Source organism: Oncorhynchus mykiss, chromosome 3, assembly GCF_057628025.1.
Source record: "Oncorhynchus mykiss isolate SJ-2025 chromosome 3, ASM5762802v1, whole genome shotgun sequence".
NCBI lineage: Eukaryota > Metazoa > Chordata > Actinopteri > Salmoniformes > Salmonidae > Oncorhynchus > Oncorhynchus mykiss.
This window is the reverse complement of record NC_143024.1, coordinates 88,168,681-88,183,660: the sequence shown is the minus strand read 5'-3', so window position 1 is coordinate 88,183,660 and position 14,980 is coordinate 88,168,681. Positions and strand designations below refer to the sequence as shown.

The 14,980-nt window shown below is 45.1% G+C and overlaps 1 long non-coding RNA gene across 1 annotated transcript; it reads right to left on the bottom strand.

Annotated features, from left to right (window-relative positions):
- Positions 1–4,594: 4,594 nt before the first annotated feature.
- On the bottom strand, positions 4,595–7,662 carry LOC149984713 (uncharacterized). Its single transcript, XR_016494989.1, has 2 exons — positions 6,003–7,662; positions 4,595–4,970 (listed from the first exon to the last, which is right to left on the bottom strand). It is a non-coding gene; the product is annotated as an uncharacterized LOC149984713 (long non-coding RNA).
- Positions 7,663–14,980: the final 7,318 nt, after the last annotated feature.

Below are 14,980 nucleotides of genomic sequence, written 5' to 3'. Positions count from 1 at the left end.
ATGGTTGTGGGCGGAGCAGTTGCCGTACCAGGCGGTGATACAGCCCGACAGGATGCTCTTGATTGTGCATCTGTAGAAGTTTGTGAGTGCTTTAGGTGACAAGCCAAATTTTTTCAGCCTCCTGAGGTTGAAGAGGCGCTGCTGCGCCTTCTTCACGATGCTGTCTGTGTGGGTGGACCAATTCAGTTTGTCTGTGATGTGTACGCCGAGGAACTTAAAACTTACTACCCTCTCCACCACTGTTCCATCGATGTGGATAGGGGGGTGTTCCCTCTGCTGTTTCCTGAAGTCCACAATCATCTCCTTAGTTTTGTTGACGTTGAGTGTGAGGTTATTTTCCTGACACCACACTCAGAGGGCCCTCACCTCCTCCCTGTAGGCCGTCTCGTCGTTGTTGGTAATCAATCCTACCACTGTTGTGTCGTCCGCAAACTTGATGATTGAGTTGGAGGCGTGCGTGGCCACGCAGTCATGGGTGAACAGGGAGTACAGGAGAAGGCTCACAACGCACCCTTGTGGGGCCCCAATGCTGAGGATCAGCGGGGTGGAAATGTTGTTGCCTACCCTCACCACCTGGGGGCTGCCCGTCAGGATGTCCAGTACCCAGTTGCACAGGGCGGGGTCGAGACCCAGGGTCTCGAGCTTGATGACGAGCTTGGTGGGCACTATGGTGTTAAATGCCGAGCTGTAGTTGATGAACAGCATTCTCACATAGGTATTCCTCTTGTCCAGATGGGTCAGGGCAGTGTGCAGTGTGGTTGAGATTGCATCGTCTGTGGACCTATTTGGGCGGTAAGCAAATTGGAGTGGGTCTAGGGTGTCAGGTAGGGTGGAGGTGATATGGTCCTTGACTAGTCTCTCAAAGCACTTCATGATGACGGAAGTGAGTGCTACGGGGCGGTAGTCGTTTAGCTCAGTTACCTTAGCTTTCTTCGGAACAGGAACAATGGTGGCCCTCTTGAAGCATGTGGGAACAACAGATTGGGATAGGGATTGATTGAATATGTCCGTAAACACACCAGCCAGCTGGTCTGCGCATGCTCTTGAGGGCGCGGCTGGGGATGCCGTCTGGGCCTGCAGCCTTGCGAGGGTTGACACATTTAAATGTTTTCCTCACATCGGCTGCAGTGAAGGAGAGTCTGCATGTTTTAGTTGCGGACCGTGTCAGTGGCACTGTATTGTCCTCAAAGCGGGCAAAAAAGTTATTTAGTCTGCCTGGGAGCAAGACAGCATCCGATGTCCTGGCCTCCACAATCACCTGACCTCAACCCAAGTGAGATCGTTTGCAATGAGTTGGACCGCAGAGTGAAGGAAAAGCAGCAAACAAGGACCCAGCATATGTGGGAACTCTTTCAAGACTATTGGAAAAGCATTCCAGGTGAAGCTGGTTGAGAGAATGCCAAGACTGTGCAACTCTGCCTAGAAGGCCAGCATTCCGGGGCACCTCTTCACTGTTGACAATGAGACTGGTGTTTTGTGGGTACTATTTAATGAAGCTGCCAGTTGAGGACTTGTGAGGCGTCTGTTTCTCAAACTCTCAAATGTATTTGTCCTCTTGCTCAGTTGTGGACCGGGGCCTCCCACTCCTCGTTCTATTCTGGTTAGAGCCAGTTTGCGCTGGTCTGTGAAGGGAGTAGTACACAGCGTTGGCAGTTTCTTGTTTATTTCTCCCATGGAATAGTCTTAATTTCTCCGAACAAGAATAGACTGTTTTCAGAAGAAAGTCTTTGTTTCTGGAAATGTTGAGCCTTTAATCAAACCCACAAATGCTGATGCTCCAGCTACTCAACTAGTCTAAATAGTATTTAATCAGCGCAACAGATTTCAGCTGTGCTAACATGATTGTAAAAGGTTGTCTAATGATCAATTAGTCTTTTAAAATTATAAACTTGGATTAGCCATTGGAACACAGGAGTGATAGGCACACGGAGTGATAGGCACACAGAGGCCAATTATCAGGAACTATGTAGATATTCCATATAAAACAAATCTGCTGTTTCCTGCTCCCGTAATCATTTACAACATAAACAATGTCTACACTGTATATTTCTGATCAATTGGATGTTATTTTAATGGAACAAAAATGTGTTTTTCTTTCAAAAACAAGGACATTTCTAAGTGACCCCAAACTTTTGAAAGGTAGTGTATATATACATTGCTCGTCCCCAGTGATATAAAGTGATAGTTATAAATGTCTGTGTATATACAGTAACTGACGGTGGCTACGAATAGCGGCTAATATTTAACATAATACTAATTGTAAAAAAAATACAGTGAAAAATGTGTGCATATAATTAAAACATTCTAGAATTCATAAATCAACCTGGTAGGTTTGGCCTAATACTGTAATAATTCAATCAATCAGATGTATTTATAAAACCGTTTTTACCTCAGCAGTTGTCACAAAGTGCTTTTACAGAAATCCAGTCTTAAACCCCAACGGCCCCAAAGAGCAAGCAATGCAGATGTAGAAGCACAGTAGCTAGGAAAACAATCTATGGAAAGGAAGGAACCTAGGAAGAAACTTAAAGAGGAACCAGGCTCTGTGTGGTGGCCAGTGAGTGAGTGAGTGAGTACTTAAGATCCCACAGGACACCAGATAAGACAGGATAATTATACCAGATAGGACAGACTGACCCTAGCCCCCCGCACAAAGACTATTGCAGCATAGATACTGGGGACTGAGACAGAGGGGGTCGTGGGACACTTTGCCCCTGTCCAAAGTTACCCCCAGACAGAGCCAACCAGGTAGGGTATAACCCCACCCACTTCGCCAAAGCACAACCCCGACACAACAACAAAGGGATATTAACAGACCACTAACTTACTACACAAGGCTGAGTATAGCCCACAAAGATCTCCTCCACCTCACGAGCCAGAGGGGGTGCAAAACCGAACAGGAAGATAATGTCTGTGACTCAACCCACTCACATCGAGTATACCGAAAAAAGGCAGGCATGACATGATGCACCTCTCCTGGGGACGGAAAGGTAGATCGCGAGCAAGCCAGTGACTCAGTCTCCGTAATATGGTCAGAGGCAGAGAATCCCAGTGGAGAGCCGGCCAGGCAGATACAGCAAGGGTGGTTTGTCACACTTGTCCCTTGCCATTCACCTTCGCACCCTTGGGCCAGACTACACTCATTCATAGGATCTACAGAAGAGATGAGTCTTCAGTATAGACTTAAAGGTCGAGATCAAGTCTGCATCCCCCACACGGATGGGCAGACCATTCCATAAAAATGCATCTCTGTAGGAGAAAGCCCTGCCTCCAGCTGTTTACAAAGAAGTTCTAGGAACAATAAGAAGGCCTGCGTCTTGTGACCGTAGCGTACATGTAGGTGTGTATAGCAGGACCAAATCAGAGAGATAAGTAGGAGCAAGTCCATGTAATGCTTTGTAGGTCAGCACAAGCCTTAACAGGACGCCAGTGTATTGAGGCTAGCACTGAAGTAATATGATACATTTTTTGGTTCTAGTTAAGATTCTAGCATCTGTATTTAGCACTAGCTGAAGTTTATTTGGTGCCTTATCCGGGTATCCGGAAAGTAGAGCATTGCAGTAGTCAAATATTGACGTGACAAAAACATGGATTAGCTTTTCTGCATCATTTTTGGAGAAAACTTTTTAGATTTCTGCAATGTTACAAAGATGGGGGAAAAAGCTGGTCTTGAAATATATATTTCTTCATTTGCGCATGGCTGCAGAAGCCAATAGATTGAAATTTGGAAAGCCATCAACAAATAGCTGCAGAATAGCATTCTCATGCTTAAATTCTTGGTGTAGAGAGAAAAGTGGATAAAAAGAGAATTAGGTTCCATTTACGCGTGCTTAACTTGGGTCGGAGTTTCCCCCTTAGTGACCAACTTAAAACAGTTTTCCTGGAAAGCAAAGGTGAATCATAATTTCCTCAGACTGGATCCTGCAGAGAGCACACGCCAGTAGCATGGGCACCTAGACGCCTTACATCAGTCTAAGTGAGGCCAAACACCCCAAATATTTCATGAGGTTCCCCCGCAACATTAGACTGATGCTATGAAACGGGCATCAATTATTGAACAGAGGTGGCTTTGGAGCTCATAACCTACTTCAGGAACGATGACATCACAGTGGCTCAGTTTATTTTAAACTTCTTGCAACAACCCCAAATGCCATAGAAGTGTCGTGTGGTGGTGCAAATCCAGGGAATGGACAGAGCTTCCAATTGCATGTTTGTATCCTCTGAACCCCACTAGAAGCTTCCCACAAAGCCTTGTAAAAGACTACAAACAGAAAATTAATTCCGCTCACCACCAACTTGAGGGCCACATTGAGTTTCACTTGAAGAAGAATGGTAGGAGTGTGGTTGTGAGGGACACAGTGATTGATTTTCATGGACTCTTGGTGTTCTGTGTTATCTCTCTGACAGATGGCCCTACCATCCAGACTCAAGTAGACTTATGTAGTAGACTGCTGCTCAGATCTTCTGGAAACATGGGGCCCACCAGACTGAAGGTCCATTACACTTCAGGAACACTTCTTCCATCAAAATCCTGGTTACTTCTTCTCCATAATAGAAATAGAGGCGGAAAAGAGAATGTACAGGAAGGCAGCAAGGGGTTACCCAAAGTTTTATTGATAGCAGGTGACTTTCAATGTAAGTTAGACGGTCCATAGGAGACACGTCCTCCTAACCCTACTGTAATGTAAATATGTCAGGTTTTTATGCATCATAGACTCTGCAGAATTAAACAAACTAACATTCCACAGTTTGCTTTTGGCCAATGCAGTTTAAAATACCCAAATCAACCAACCAAACAGAAAGGGGCACAAGAAGTGGTGCAGCCCAGGAGGCAGGTGTCCATTTTGTCAAGTTCTCCAAAGCTCAGGAGATCCGTTATCCATGTGCTCTCAACAAATGCCGCCATTAGCTTTCGACACACAAGGAACCACCATGCCCCCGGACTGCATTCACTTCCTGTGGGTGGCCACCTAGAACACAGAAAGAGGGGAGTTTGAATACACACATTAAAGTCACATGATCAGTTCAATTGTCTAATGAAAACACTTGCTGCATTTTATGATTCTTCCGGGCTAGTCCAGCACCAGGTAATTTCATTGCACCATTACATCCTGCAAGGCCGAAAATATATTACTGCTATAATGGCCTCTTCTAAGTCACACCAGATATTACTCCTATAATGGCATCTTCTAAGTCACGGTATTAGCATGGCTAGTGGGCTAGCTACAGACCCCATGGACTCTATAGGATGCTGCATATTGTCAAACGTCCCTGTAACACTTCCTGACACGTAGTCTATATAATATTTATTTTATTTAACCTGTCTACGATATTGGTTCCCAATTGGGAATCAACCCTCCCACGTTCAGCTGAAACGGCGGCGCATGGAACGCAAAGATATTCTTAAAAATATTTAACCTCCACACATTAACAAGTCCAATAGCTCAAATGAAAGATAAACACCTTGTTCATCTAGCCAGCAAGTCAGATTTCTAAAATGTTTTACGGCGAAAACATAGCACATATATATGTAAAACCACCACCAGACACAGCTCATTTGAATAGCCAAAACATGCAATCAACAAACGCAGGATTAAAAAATAAATCGCTCACTAACCTTTTGAAAATCTTCATCAGATGACAGTAATATGACATGTTACAAGTACATTTTTTTTTTTTCAATAATATGCCATTTATATCCATAAATGTCCATTTACAGTGAGTTCACGTTCAGAAATTACTCCAAAATGCCCGCAGGAAATCTAGGTAGCGCGGCAAGATAACGTAAATAGACATCATAAACTTTGACTAAATATACATGTTCTACATATAGTTAGAAAGATACACTGCTTCTTTATGCAACCGCTTTATTAGATTTATTTTTAACGTTACAGAAATCGCACACTATTCAATATGCTGAGACGGCGCTCAGTTCCAAGCTACATTTCTACGTAATGTTGGAGTCAACAGAAACACAGATTTAAGCATAAATATTCCCATACCTTCGATGGTCTTCGTTCAGAATGTTCTGGAAGGCTTCATACTTACCCAATACATCGTTTGGTTTCAAGTCTTGCGTCTTTGTATTAGCTACTGCTAATAACATCAGCTGAAATGCACCCAAAACGTCCTCTGGTCCGGAAAAGTTGCGCATCAAAACTTCAAAATTACATATTATATGTCGACTAAACAGGTCAAACTAAGTGCAGAAGCAAGCTTTATGATGTTTTAGACACGCAAAACAAACTTCAATTCAATCGGCCATCGTCTGCCCTTCTCTTGAGTGCTGGAACAAAGGAATGGCTGGGACCAATTCGCGCCCCTACGCACAGCCTATTTTCTCGTGGCATGCACTAATTTCACTCCCATAGGGTCAATTCTCGCGGGATTTGAACGATTCAAAGCTCTACTGAAAGAGGACATCTAGCGGAAGAGATAGAAAGTCTCCCCAGAATCATAACTGGTTGGGAAGGGTGGGTCCATGACGTCAAAGTTGCTCCAACTTTCATGGCCACAAAAACTAGTTTGGAAGAATGCCTGCCCTGTGAGTTCTGCTATACTTACAGACATAATTCCAACGGTTTTAGAATCTTTAGAGTGTTTTCTATCCAATAATAATTTTTATTTGCATATATTAGCAATTTTTGACAGATTTTTTTTTCAGTTTACTAGGGGTACCCAATCTCTCCAAAGGGGGCATATGTCTGCCATATCCTTAACAGGTAACTAATAAAAGTCAGTTACAATGACGGCCTACACCTTCCAAACCCAGATGACGCTGGTCCAATTGTGTGCCGCCCTATGGGAGTCCCAATCACAGCCAGTTGTGATACAGCCTGGATTCAAACCAGGGTGTATGCAGTGACGCCTCTAGCACAGAGATGCTGTGCCTTAGACCGCTGCACCACTCGGGAGCCCAGTCATAACAATGAATGGTACTACACTATATCAAATTACATAGCTAATTCCATGACAAGGTAAACAACCAAGACAAAATATCAAAGTTTAGGCATTCACATAAATTCATATTGACCATTTCTTGTCTCATACATTTATTTCAATTCACCTTTGGCAAAGGTTGTTTGCTTTAAATAACTCCTCATATAAATTCAGTAACATTTCAAAGACACATTTTTCCATTCTTACGGCAGAGTTCTGTTAGATTTGACAGAAGGCCTTACATGAGGTGTTTCACTCAGCTCTGCACTCTACCCTGGAAACAGTGTCAACTCTGGTGCAGACTCATGGTCCCTTTCATCTCACACGTGGAAGAACAGGCCCTGCCGGACGGCTCCTCCCATTGGCCCTGCTCTCATCGACAGGAAGACCCTGAGACGGCTGGGAGGGAAAAAAGCATCGCTGGAGACGCCACAGCCTCACCCCGATGTGACCACACAGTTGGAAGAGAAGAGAGGGCCGGAGAGTATTAGACAATGAACAAAAAGAGGCCAACTAACCGCAGTCTGGCTCCCAGAGTAACACCACCAGCACCAGCCCTCTGTGTAACACCATCTCCCCATAAAAGAGAGAGAGCCACTCTGGATGGCCTTTTCGCAGATGCAACAGCTTGCCACTGCCTCAGAGAGCTGTTCCCAAGTTGCTCTCTGGACTGTAAGTGGGCTGAACTACATGGCGGACCGCCTGCCCCAGATTGTGCTGGAGTCGGACACACACACACACACACACAAAATGATACAGTTGATGTCAGCGGCTTGAACAGGACCGAAGGAAGTCCCAATGTGACGGAATATTTAACAATATGGTGTCTGTGTAATGCTCTGATGTTGAGGCCACAGTATAACAGAGACAGAAGGAGGTAAGGAGTGAGGGAGAAAAACACATAAGCATTCCTCTTTTCATCCTCGTCAGTAAAGCAGGCCTGAAGCGTGGCCTGCAATTCTCATCCTTTTAACAGATTGGAATAATGGCTGGGACAAATTGTTCCCAGGCACTCCAGCTCTGCCGACGGACGACAGAGATCCAACATGGATCCGGGGAAGTAAATAATCTGATTTTTCTTGCCTTTATCTCCACGGAGAAGCGAGGGGGCTTTGAAATGTTTTCTTGTCACAGCATCTTTGTTTACGCCCTCCTTTCTGCAGACCTGGTCTTTAGACGCCTTCCCCTTCCCAAGGGGATGGCTGGCTGGCACAGCCTGAAATAAAGCTGCTTGAAATGCCAGCCCTGTTATTTATTTTCCTCTCTTTTTTCCTTTCTTCTTTCCAAAATTTTATCAGCTGTTGGACTCTCCCGAAATGAGGAGTCCCTCATGGTTATGTGTAGGAGTTCACATAGAGGTTGGTGGAAATTCACCGGGTCTTTAACAAAACATGTGATGAAAACAACATAACAATTCTCAAGGTTGATCAATTGGATACCTGTGGCCGTGGCGGCCGTGAAATTTTTTCAGCTGGTTATTGTCATGCGAAAGACTGCTGGTCTCACGGCAATTGACTGTTAATTAGCATAAGTAAAAGCCGCTGATGTGCACCTTTGGTACATAATACATAGTTTTTAGTTTTTAATTTATTTTAGGCAGGTCTGAAGAAACATAATATTTAGATGTCAGAAAAACAGAATATGAGTTGGCCTACCGTATCTGGCTATGTGCCATGCCATAGTCTGTAGGCTTGCTCATTTAGCTGACAAGATTTAATCAAGTCCTGTGCCATTATTTCATATGATATGATTTTATAGTATGAAGAACATAATTGAACTTGGCTGAATAAAATATAAATTATATTTTTCCCCAATCCGGAACGGGAGTGTGCATAAGAAGATGCTAAATTGAGTTTCAATGTAATAATTTCAAAAACAGGTCCTAAATGCTAGATTTAGAGTTATTTGGTAACTTTAGTTGTGAATGATACAAACCTTAGAATGTCTTGGAAATGAAAACATAAACAGGCTGCACGATGAGACTAAAGGCTGTTGATGATTTAAGAAAGTTGCAAAAAAAGCTTGCGCTCTGTTCCTGGCCTTGGGCTGCACAGCTGTTCTCTCATCAAGTGATCATATTTTCACCCATCAGACTATTCTCAATCGAATCTAGTCTCAACTAATATGTTAAAAAAAAATCAATTTAGAAAGGTCCATTATCAAATGGCCAGGAACAGATCAGGGGTAACAAGATATGTCAGTATGCACTCATATAGCGAATGGAAGCCGCTTTCCCACTGGTTTGGTTTTTAATGATGCCAGGTAGGCTATTTCGTTTTTACAGGGGAGCATGTGATTAATATGAGCAGCTGAGAAATAAATACAAGAACACTTATTTCACTCCATGCATCAACCAGTTTGAGGAGCATGCTCTCGCTGGGCAACAGGTGATATTCTGCCCAAACTCTGTATGCAATGGGCTCTCCAACCCTGTTGCTGCAACTACCCAGTGCTTCATTTAGGACAGAACAGAAGTGAAATCTGTTCGGGAACATATTTAATTAAACTCTACACATTCGAGAAAGGAATGAAGGAGAAAGAGGAGGAAATGGAAACGCACGGTGGTGAGAGATTCTGTAGCCAAAGATAACGTCGGCTTATTAATTATGAAAATAATAAAAATGCCCTATTACCAGGCTATTCAAAATCAAATACAAATTCCAGCGCAATCAATGAACCAACAGCATCGTCTGGGGGTGTAACATAAGGTAACCAGTCCATCGAGAATGCATTGTAATACAGTCCAGGTGATTACTAGAATTTGTATTGGCTAGACCAATTATGTACCAAAGACATCTGAAATCAGTTTTGTTCATTGTTTTTGTGTAATATGCGGTAGGCTATAATGCCGCAATCATTATTTTAATTCCGTTTTTTGAGGGGGCTCTAACCTATGCATGAGGGTGTTTTTAATTAATTATCCCCTTAGAAAGAGCTGTCCATTTCGTGTGTTAGGCTTTCAAACACCCACATGTTTTACACTCAGTTTCAACCTGCTTTTGAACTTCTTTCTTTAAATTGATCATCACAGTGAGGTGAGTTTTAAAAGCATGATACTGTTATGATGATAAGTGTTTGATGTGATTTTTGATTCCATTTGCGTTGGTTAGAGGGACAATAGAGCGCTGAGTACGAGGCCATTAGCGACCTGATTAATGGTCGTTAGCGAGTTGGGTACTACCAGCACAACATGTGTTGGAGTGCATGAAAGGAGATTACTGTGACTCAACCGTCACGTGGGATTTTTGAATTTTACTGCGGTCATGACTGCCGGTGGTCGCTGCAATAGCTCTAGGCTCAGCCGTGGGAATGAGTATACCCACGTAGTAAGCACTTCTAGTGCCTGCATGCTATTGGGTCTCGTCATGACATCTCCCTGGCAAGGGCCATGCCAGTTTTCTCTACAAAGACAAATTGTGCATTGGTAGAATTTCCTGGAGAGTATTCAAAAGTCCAGAACGCTCACATTGTTTGCCTGTGCTCTGTGGGGACATGAATTTGTTTTAGTTTTTTTGTTTAATTTTTATTTAGTCAGAGGAGCCCATTGAGACCAGAGGACAACAATTTCAACAAATTCACCACAAACATTCTAATAATAGATCAATAAAAACTACAGGTTACAACTTCAAAAACTAACATTTCAACACCACAGTAATTTTTAACTTTAATCAAAACAAATGCAAATCTCATTTAACACACTTTACATTAGACTCCTAATATGTTTTGGCACCAGGGTGTCACGACTTCCGCCGAAGTCGGTCCCTCTCCTTGTTTGGGCGGCGTTCGGTGGTCCACGTCACCGGCCTTCTAGCCATCACCGATCCACTTTTAATTTTCCATTTGTTTTGTCTTTGTTTTCTACATACCTGGTTTCAATTCCCCCCATTACATGTTCATTTTTTAACCCTCTGGTTCCCCCCATGTTTGTGTGCATTTTTGTTTTTTTGTAAGGCTGTATTATGACGGCTGGTATTACTGTCGCCGGGTTTTGTTGTTACGCCCGTTTACTTCGTGGTACCGGTATTTTTCCAGCACCATAGTATTGTGTTTATACTGGTGTTTTCTTGAATTAAATACCTTGTCCACGCATCTCAGCTCTCCTGCGCCTGACTCCATTCACCAGTTACCCACAGCCTTGACAAAAACACGCACTCCTTCGGAATGTAGTCAGTAGGTGCAGGTGTACCTGTAGTAGGGGTTGAGGAGCGAGTCCAGCAGCACGCTGCCATGCTGCAACATCTCGGCAGCGCCATGGATCGCGTCCTACAAACCATGGAGCGCTGGGAGAGAAGAGGAGTCCCTCCAGTGTCTCCACCAGCAGTCTCACCATCACTCACCCCTCCTTCACCGGGGCCCAGTGGGATTCGGCTCGCCCTCCCGAGGGAGTATGATGGAACGGCGACAGGTTGTCAGGGGTTCTTGCTCCAGCTAGAGCTCTACCTGGCAACAGTCCACCCGGCTCCTTTCGGACCGAGAGAGCGTGGCCGCCCTTGTCTCCTGCCTCTCAGGGAAAGCCCTGGAGTGGGCCAACGCCTTATGGGGGAAAGAAGAAGCGGTGTTGGACCATTGAGGATTTCACCCACCGCTTCTGGGCTGTCTTTGACCACCCGTCTGAGGGTAGAGCGGCGGGTGAACGCCTCGTCCACCTGAGGCAGGGGACGAGGAGCGCACAAGAGTTTGCATTAAAATTCCGGACCCTGGCTGCCGGCGCGGGATGGAACGACAGGGCCCTGATTGGTCACTCACTACCTGTGCAGTCTGTGCGAGGACGTCCGTCAGGATTTGGCCTTTAGGGACACCACTCTCACATTCGACCAGCTGGTGGATCTGTCCAACTGGCTGGAAAGCCTGCTGGCTTCCCACGGACGTCCACATCGGGGTCTGTCGGATCCATCCCTCAGCACCACCGCTATGACGCCCATGGAGCTGGGAGGTGCTGCCCTTAGGGCGACCGGAGGAGGGGCTGTTCCATGCACCATCTGTGGCCGCAGAGGGAACACTGCTGGTCGGTGCTGGTGAGGTTCCTCTGGGAGTCGAGCCAGCAGGCAGGGCACTCATGTCACCCCAGGTGAGTCGGCACCAGGCTCACCCAGAGCCCCCTGTTGCTCACGTGTTTTTGTTTATTAACTTTCCTGTGTTTTCCCCGCATTCTCGTAGATTCAGGTGCAGCATTCAGGCGCAGCTGACAGATCATTTGCCCATAGTTTAGGGATCCCCATTGTTCCTCTGGATATGCCTTTCCCTGTGCATGCCCTAGATAGTCAACCATAAGGGTCAGGGCTAATTAGGGAGGCCACTGCTCCACTGGGCATGGTTACGCAGGAGGGCCACAAGGAGAGAATCAGTCTCTTCCTTATTGATTCTCCTGCATTTCCAATGGTGCTGAGCCTATCCTGATTGGCCTGTCATGACCCCACTATTTCGTGGCGATGGAGGGCTCTCACAGGGTGGTCACGAGAGTGCTCGGGGAGGTGTTTAGGGGTTTCCGTCGGTGCTACTACGGTGGAAAGTCCAGATCAGGTCTCCACTGTGCGCATCCCCTCTGAATAAGCAGATTTGGCTCTCTTCTTCTGTAAAAAGAAGGCGACTCAATTATCACCATATCAACGGGGGGATTGTGCAATAGAACTCCTGGTAGACGCAGCACTTCCCAGGAGTCCCAGGAGGAAACATGGCCTCCGTCTCCGAATCTCTGGGGCAGGGGTACATTTGGCCTTCCACTTCACCTGCCTCCTCGAGTTTATTTTTTGTGAAGAAAAAGGATGGAGATCTGCGCCCGTGTATTGACTATTGAGGCATCAACCAAATCACTGTGAGGTACAGTTACCCGCTGCCTCTCATCAACAGTGCGATAGAGTCAATGCACTGGGCGTGGGAATGGAAGACGGCATTTAGTATCACCTCAGGGCACTATGAGTACCTCGTCATGACGTACGGGTTGATGAATGCTCCGTCAGTCTTCCAGGCCTTTGTAGATTAGATTTTCCGGGACCTGCACAGGCAGGGTGTAGTGGTGTATATCGACAACATTCTGATATACTCCACTACACGCGCCTAGCATGTGTCCCTGGTGCGCAAGGTGCTTGGTCGACTATTGGAGCATGACCTGTACGTCAAGGCTGAGAAATGCCTGTTTTTCCAACAGTCCATCTCCTTCCTAGGGTACCGCATTTCCACTTCAGGCATGGGGATGGAGAGTGACCGCATTTCAGCTGTGCGTAATTGGCCGACTCCCACCATGAGCCCTAAGGCAGTGGTTTCCAATCAGGTGTACCAGGAGCCCTAAAGCAGTGGTTTCGAATCAGGTGTACTAGCAGCCCTACCAGGGATACTAGGAGCCCTAGCAGGGGTACTAGGAGCCCTGTGGCAGTGGTTCCCAACCAGGGATACTAGGAACCCTAAGGCAGTGGTTTTCAACCAGGGGTACTAGGAACCCTAAGGCATTGGTTTCCAACCAGGGGTACTAGGAGCCCTGGGGGTACTTGACCTGTCCACAGGGGGTACTTGAGAAGACTCATGAGCCCATTGGTCTACTGGTAAAATGCACGAAGGGGTAGTTCAGGGGTACTCTGGGCAGAGCAAAATTAAGTTGGTGGTACAGTAACCGAAAAAGGTTGGGAACCACTGCCTTAAGGGGTTCATGATCTGGTATGTAATGTATTAACCAGGGGTTGGAACCGGTTCAGGGAACAGTACCGAAAAATAAATACATTTTTTGAGGAATGGAAACAGAATCGGGAACCAAAGTTATTTTTAAATATTGAGAGCTGGTTAATCATGTATTATTATTCTTTAAATCTGTGGCTGTCTGAAGATTGGAATTGATGAGAGTTGGAATAAATGTATACGCAAATATACAGTATAAATGTTTGAGGTCATCCAATCAAGGGTGAGGGTGGGGATGGGAATATTGTCTGTTTTGTGTTTCGCTATTTATGTTTTGGTTTCATACTGTGAGCGGTGTGTCTGCTGGTCCGGGTAGGTATGGGTAGTTTCATACTGTGAGCGGTGTGTCTGCTGGTCCGGGTAGGTATGGGTAGTTTCATGCGGTGAGGGGTGTGTCTGCTGGTCCGGGTAGGTATGGGTAGTTTCATGCGGTGAGGGGTGTGTCTGCTGGTCCGGGTAGGTATGGGTAGTTTCATGTGGTGAGCGGTGTGTCTGCTGGTTTAGTTCTAGTCTAGTTTAGTTCTTCCCTAACTTCCTTAAATTTGATTTGATTTGATTTGATTTGATTTATATATAACTCTGTAATTTGGGGAAGTTATAATGCTAGTCATAGCCTAAACACATTCCAGCTCATGTCATGTCATAATGTTCAGCGCTTCGCGCCAAGCAACCTCCATGTCCAACCGTCTTTCACTCTCTCCCCACCGGTGAAGTTCCAGTCTCATCTCGCACCTGTACAACTAGTTTACACGTTCCATAGCAAGCTTCCCTATCCATGCTCATGGGTCAAGTGAATGAATGAGCAATTTTGTAAAAAAATATGTTGATTTCACAGGATAAAACAAATTATGAAAAGGTCGGTAAGAATTTTTAATTTTCTAGTCAGAAACACTGGAACGGAATGAAAAACAATATACGGGGTTCTGTTTGTAACAGAACAATGGGAAAATAATTTTGGTTCCAACCCCTTGTTGTTAACGTTATGTTAAACCCATTTGTTGATAGTTGGGTGTTGTGGGAGTCTCTCAGTATCTTCTACTCACACTGCACCTGCCTGCCAACTTCACAATCCCTCCCTTGGCTGTAGTCCTTATTTCTCCATTACATTCCTCAACAATCAATGGCTATACTGTAAATCATACATAAAAATGACCTTTGAACAGCAGGAAATATCCCACCATATTAACCATCATGGGGTGAAAGTTAGACAGTAATCTAAGGTCCATTTTAAGTCATTAGATGATCAACTTGTCCCATAGTCTCAAAGTTTGGTATTTGACAAAAAGGAGAAAAGAGAAACTGACAGCCCAGAGAATAAAAGCCCAGGTGAATTCCAGCCCATAATGTGATGAAAGATGAATGTGTTTCTGGTTAA